Below are 7,499 nucleotides of genomic sequence, written 5' to 3' on the forward strand. Positions count from 1 at the left end.
TGTTGGTTTTGTATTGTTATTGGTGTTGTTAGTGCCATCGCATCAATTCTGACCCTTAGCGACCCTGTATAGGGTTTCCAAGGAGCAGATGGTGAGATTGAACCACCGACCTTGCAGTTAAAATGACTTTGCAGTCTGACACAATAGCCCACAGCACCACACCAGGGTTCCTGGTTTTGTATATATGCTCTTAATTATGTTGAGGAATTTCCTTTCAATTCTTACTTTTTTGAGTGTTATTATCAGGAATGGACATTGGATTTTGTCAGATGCCTTTTCTGCATCATCTGGTATGATCACGTGGTTCTTTTCCTTTTTTTTAAAAAAATTATATGGTGGATTGCATTGAGTTTTTGGGTTTTTTTTCTAATATTGAACCATCCTTGCATCCCTAATATGAATCCCACTTGGTCATGATGTATTATTTTTTGATGTTTTGTTGAATTCAGTTGACTAGGATTTTGTTGAGGATTTTTGCATCTATCTTCATGAGGAATATTGGTCTATAGTTTTCTTTCTTAGTGATGTCTGTCCCTGGTTTTGGCTTGAGGATTATGTTTACTTCATAAAATATATTAGGAAGTTTTCCATCCTTTTCGATATTCTGGAATAATTTCAGGAGAATTGGTGACATCTCTTCCCTGAATGTTTGGTAAAACTCATCAGTGAAGTCATCTGGGCCTGGACTTTTTTTTGTTGTTGGGATTTTTTTTTTTATGACCTAATCAATTTCTGTGTAAGTTTAAGTAGGTAGTGCTTTTTAAAACTGTAGCCATCTCCTCTAGATATTAAAATTTTTGGAGTACAATGTAATATTAATAATTATTATCCTTTTTATTTCTATTGGTTCTGTTGTGACATCACCCATGTCATTTCTTATGTGTGCTATTTGTGTCTTTTCCCTCTTTTCTTTTGTTAGGTTTGCCAATGGTTTATCAATTTTATTCATCCTTTCAGACAACCAGCTTCTTGTCCTGTTGATTCTTTCTATAATTTTTCTATTTTCTACCTTGTTTATTTCTGCTCTAACCTTTATGCTTTCTTTTCTCTTGACTGTAGGTTTACTTTGCTGGTCTGTTACTAATTATTGGAGATGTTGTGTTAATATGTTGGTTTTGGTTCTTCTTTGTGGGTGTGTGCACTTACTGCAATAAATTGTCCTCTCAGTGCTGTTTTTGCTGTGTCCTTAAGAATTTGGTATGTTGTGTTTTCATTCTCATTTGTTTTTAGGAACTTTGTGAGTTCACGTTTAATTTCTTCTACTACCCAGTAGCTTTAAAGTGGGGTGTTAATCACTTTCCATGTATTTCACTTTATTTCCTTGGTCTTGGTATTGTTGATTTCTAATTTTATAGCATTGTGTCTGGGAAGATGCTTTGTAGTATTTTGATGTTTGTAAATTCATGGAGGCTTGTTTTGTGGCCTAACACATGGTGTATTCTGGAGAATGTTCCATGTGCACTGGAAAAAAATGTGTAGTCTGTTGTTGGGTTGAAAGCTCTGTGTAGATCTATAAGGTCTAGTTGGCTGATTGTGTTGTTCAGTTCTTCTGTGTCTTTGCCAAATTACTTTCTGTTTGGTCTGTTTTGAAAGCGGGGTATTAAAATCTCCCACTATTAATTATAGATTTATCTCTTTTTTCAAATCTATTAAGAGTTTGCTTTATGTATTTTGGAGCTCTTTATTTGGGCACATAGATATTTATTATGGTTATATCATATTGTGCAATTGACCTTTAAATCATGAGATAATGTCCATCTTTATCTATTATGCTGGTTTTTGCCTTAAAGTTTATTTTATCAGAGATTAGTATTGTCACTCCTGCTCATTTTTTATGGCAATTAGCTTGGTATATATTTTTTCCATCCTTTAAGTTTTATTCTGTTTTTGTGTCTGTGTGTAAGGTGTGTCTCTTGCAGACAGCATATTGACAGATCTTGTTTTCTTATCCATTCTGCCACTCTCTGTCTTTTAATTGGTGCATTTAATCCATTTGCATATAGTGTAATTATCAATGTTGTTTTTGTTAGGTGTCATTGAGTCATAGTGACCCTATGCACAACAGAAAGAAACACTGTACAGTCATGGGCTAACCTTAACAATCATTGCCACACTTGAGCCCATTGATGCTGCCACTTTGCCAATCCATATCTGTTGGGGTCTTTCTCTTTTTCTCTGATCTTCTACCTTACCAAACAGGATATCCCTCTCCAGTAACTGGTCCCTCTTGACAATATGGCCAAAGTATGAGAGGCTAAGTCTGGCCATCCTGGCCTTCAAGGAGCACTCTGGCTATACTTTTCCATTACAGATCTATTTGTTCTTTTGGCAGCCCATGGTACTTTCAGTATTCTTATCCAGTACCATAACTCAAATGCATCAATTCTTCTACGAACTTCCTTATTCACTGTCCAACTTTTGCATGTATATGAGGTAGGTGTGAATTATCTACATATTGCATATCTACACATTGCATGCATTATCTATTTGTTGTTAGGTACCATCGAGTCAGTACTGACTCATACCGACCTTATTCACAGCAGAATGAAACACTGCCTGATCCTGGGCCAGCCTTACTACTGTTGCCACGCTTGAGTCCATCAATGCTGCCACTTGGCCAATCCATGGCCTCCAAGGAGCACTCTGGCTATACTTCTTCCAAAACAGATCTCTTGGATAGGTATGAATTAGTTGCCGTCACTATGTTTTTTGTGGTTCTGCTGGTTTCTTTGTTTTGCATGCCTTCCTGTGCTGAGTTCATGTTTTTTTGTGTTCTTTCTTGTCAGTTTCTTTATATTTTTAATGTTTACATGCTCTTCTTGGATTTTCATTTTCTTGATATGTTGTCAAATGTTAAATTTTTTTGAGGTTATCTTAAATTCTGTTAACTTTTCCTTTTTATCCTGTAATCTACTTGACTTCCTCACCACCTGGATCTTTGTTTCTATGTTTTTACCTTCTTTCACATTGTAATTATTTTGATCATAGAATGACTTCCCAGATCTTATGAATTCATTCATATAGTTCTGTTCTGGACTCTTCCCATCTGTTGATTGAGTTCTGCATGGTACTGCCATGTATGTCAATTTCTGGTTGTTGTCTGTTCTTGTTGGTTCTCAGTCCAAAGAACTCCCTTTAGGATGTTTTGAAGCATTAGATTGTCTTTGACAAAATCCCTTAGCTTCTGTTTATCTGAGAATGTTTTTATTACACCGTAGTATTTGATTGACAGCTTTGCTGGGTAGATGTTTCTTGGTTGGCAATTTTTTTTTTTTTTTCTTTCAGCATTTTATATATGTCACCCGGTTGCCTTCTTCCTTGCATGGTTTCTGCTGAAAGATCAGATCTTACTTTGATTTTCTTGCCTTTCTAAGTAATAGTTCTCTTTTAGCTAGCTGCTTTCAGGATTCTCTCCTTTTCTTTGATTTTTGGAGAGCTTGTTTGTCTTAGTGATATGTCTTAGTGATTTTCTTTTGGGGTCTGTCCTTCCTGGGGTTTGTTGAGCTTCTCAAAAGCTTATCTTTTTGTTTTTTCAGGAAGTTAGGGAAATTTTCTTCTAGAAGATCTTCAACTGTCTCCTTTGTGGATTTCTGTGATTCTTTCTGTTCTGGAATGCCAGTAATTCACAAGTTACTCCTCTTCATGTTGTCCCACAATAATCTTAGACTTTATTCAGAATTTTTATTTATCCTTTTTTCTGCTTGCTCTTCTATCTTAGCAGTTTTGAGAGATTTGTCTTCCAGCTCGCTGGTTCTGGTTTCCCTCTTCAGTTCTCCTCCTTTGCTCTATCAGTTTATTGTCCATTTCTTATAATATTAGTCATTCGGACCTCTTTTTTGCAGGTTTTGAATTGTTTCTAATGTTGTATCTATCTTATTTGATTGTTCCTGTGACACTTTCCTGACTTCTTCCTTATTTTTCTCAACCCCTCTGTGGAGCATTTGGCTGCACCTCAATATCATTCTCCTCAATTCCTTACAGGCAGTTCCAAAGTCAGCCCTCCTTCCAATGGCAAGTCTTGGTCTACCTCCAGCTCATTTGTGTCAGTTACTCTATCTTGTTTCTGGACATGTGCTGATATCATCAGTAGTATCCTGGGCATCTTCAATAATTAGATGAATGTATGTTGATGTATTATTAAGCTTTCTGATTGCCTCCAGGTAATTGTGATCAGGATATGGGCTTCTCTTTTCACTTTTCTTATTACTTAACTCAGAGTAACTGTAGCAGGTGTTGGATGTCTATCTGGTGTATAGCAGCAGGTATGGGTTCTTGCCTGGATGGTAGGATTTTATACAGTGTGATTGTAGCTTGGCTATATGTCTGTAATTGCTGTCTCTTCTTGGGAAACGTAGGGATAGAAAGAGCCCCCTGAATGTAAAAGGGGGACCAAAAATAAAACAACTACAGCAAATAAAATAGATTGGATGCTATAGTCAATAACCACAAGCGGGTGGAATCTGAGTATTATTTAACACCCCACTATTCACCTCTTGCCTTTAAGCTGCCTGAGAAATTTCAAGATGTAACTGTTGCTCCTTATGACATAACTCAGGATTTAATCTTGGGCCTGTTTCCTTTTTATTCTGTCTCTCTCCCCCTCCACAACCCTGTTCAGGTCTGTCTCCTAGTGAGGAACAGTTCAGGACTTCTGGAGTCATTTTGGGAGACTGTTTTGCTTTAGCAGTCTCTTCCCCCTTCTTAGATTCTGCATGCAGTTGTCTTTGTTGAGCAGATCCATGTGCATGTATAGTAGAACCCTCAGGGGGGTGGGGGCATGTCCAATTGTTCAGGCATGCCCTCTAGTCACCAGAGTTGAGGTGTGCAGACAGTGAGAGACCAATGAACATGGAAAAAAAAAATGTCCATACCTTTATCTCCAAGGATCGATCAGATCTCTGCAGCAGGAGTGCTGTTTTGATCCCTGACCTGCTCCATCATGCCCAAGATGGCTGCTCTGGGAGCAGCTGGCAGTCACAGATCAGAAAACACCACATTTCTTCCTTCTGTTAAAATTCCACCACCAGTAAGCCTTCAAACTTTCTAAATATTCCTTTATATGTAGTTCAGAGTTCTGGAATTGCCCCTGAATCTGCTTTGACTGGTATTCTGCGTTATTGCTGGCAGAGATATGCACTGCACTTCTTCCTAATCTACTATTAAGCACCACCTATATCGATTTACTGAGCTTTCCATTCAAATTCTAGTTCTAACACTTACTAACCATTACAGAAGTCACTTATGTCTCTAAGCCTGTTTATTCCTCTGTAAATGTAGTTCATTCATATAGTTCTACTTTACAGAGGAAAACACTGGAGCTTAGAGACTTGTTGTTAGATACCGTAAAGACAGTTCAGATTCATAGCTACCCTGCATACAACAGAATGAAACACTGCCCAGTCCTGCACTATACTCACAATTATTGTTAAGTTTTAGCCTATGATTGTTCTCACTGTGTCAATTCATTTGGGGGGGGGGGGTCTTCCTCATTTTCACTGACTCTCATTTTACTAATTTTACATGATGTCATTTTTCAGGAACTGGTCCCTCCTGATAACATGTTCCAAGTATGAGAGATAAAGTCTCACTATTATGGCTTCTAAAGACCATTATGGATGCACTTCTTCCAACAAAGATTTAGTTGTTTTTCTGGCAGACCATAGGACCATATTTTCCAAATATGGATCCTTCCTCTTTGTTTCCAACTTTCATATTCCAATCACCAGGAATTATCAATGCATCTTGATTGCATGTTTGATCAATTTAAGACTGAAAAGTTGATATAATTATTCAATTTTATTATCACTGGCTTTAGTAGTTGGTGTGAGTTTGAATAAAAGTGGTATTAACTGTCTTCCTATAGGCATATGGGTATTATTCTATCACAAACAGCATTGTACTTAAAGATCTTTAAACATTCTTTTTGATGATGAATTTGATGCCATTCCACTTCAATTTGGCACTTCTAACATAGGAAACCATATGATTACCTGATTCAAAATGGCCAATACCAGTCAGTCCATTTCATATCACTAATGCCTAGCATATCACTCTTTGTGTTCCATTCCATTTTTGACAGCTTCTAATTTTCCTAGATCCTTACTTTGTCCATTCCATGTTTCAATTACTCATGGATGCCTGTAGTTGTTTCTTGTCAATTTGAAATGTGCCCCATCATCAAATGAAGGACCCAAAAACTTTGCTCCATTCACGGCATTATGGTCAACTCTACTTTGAGGAATCAACACTTCCATAACAGTATATTTTGAGTGCCTTCCAACCTGAGGTGCTAAAATTCTGGTACTTTATTTCTGATGTGATTAATAACATTTTCAGTGGCTAACCATTTAGATGTAGTCCATCTCTCCTTTTTATACTGTCTTGGACTGGAAGCTCCATTGAAACCTGTCTATGATAGGTGCCCCTGCTGATATTTCAAATACCAGTGGTACACCAGCATTACAGCAACATGCAAGCCACCACAGTACAACAGACTGACAGATGAGTGGTGGTTAGAGAAGTATACGAGTTTAAATTTACATCAGGTTGATAAAATAATTTCTGAAGAGAAAGCATATACTCATCAATTCCCTATGGTCCTTTGTTGGCCATGTACTGGAACTTAAGGCCATACTCATCCCAATCCACACTTGGATTCACTCAGAATCCTGGAGTCAAGCCTGGGTCAATTTCCCTTTTATTTGCCCTCATCATTTTCTCTCCAGCTCATTCCCACAGAGCCATACTGGGTGATTAATGCTGATAAGATCAATGATACAGTGCTCTCCTACCTGAGTTGTATGTTGTTGTTGTTGTTGTTAGGTGCCATCGAGTTGGTACTGACTCACAGCAACCCTATGCACAGCAGAACAAAACACTGCCTGATCTTGGGCCAACCTCACTACTGTTGACACACTTGAGTCCATCAATGCTGCCACTTGGCCAATCCATCCGTTGGGGGTCTTCCTCTTTTTCTCTGACCCTCCACTTACCAAACATGATAATCCTTCTCCAGTGACTGGTCCCTCCTGACAATATGTCTGAAGTATGAGAAGCGAAGTTTGGCCATCTTGGCTTTCAAGGAGCACTCTGGCTGCACTTCTTCCAAAACAGATCTGTTGGTTCTTTTGGCAGTCCATGGCACTTTGAATATTCTCACCCAACACCATAAACTCAAAAGCATCAATTCTTCTATGGTCTTCCTTTTTCACTGTCCAGCTTTCATATGCATATGAGGTTATTGAAAATATTATGACTTGGGTCAGGCACACCTTAGTCCTCAAGATGACATCTTTGCTTTTCAACTCTTTAAAAAGGTCTTGTGCAGAAGATTGGCCCAATGCAGTATGTTGTTTGATTTCTTGACTGCTGCTTCCATGAGTGTTGATAGTTGATCCAAGAAGAAAGAAATCCTTGACAACTTCAATCTTTTCTCCATTGATAAGAATGTTGTTTATTGGTCCATTGGTGAGGATTTTTGTTTTCTGTACATTGAGATG

Source organism: Chrysochloris asiatica, unplaced genomic scaffold (assembly GCF_000296735.1).
Source record: "Chrysochloris asiatica unplaced genomic scaffold, ChrAsi1.0 scaffold00249, whole genome shotgun sequence".
Classification (NCBI taxonomy): Eukaryota; Metazoa; Chordata; class Mammalia; order Afrosoricida; family Chrysochloridae; genus Chrysochloris; species Chrysochloris asiatica.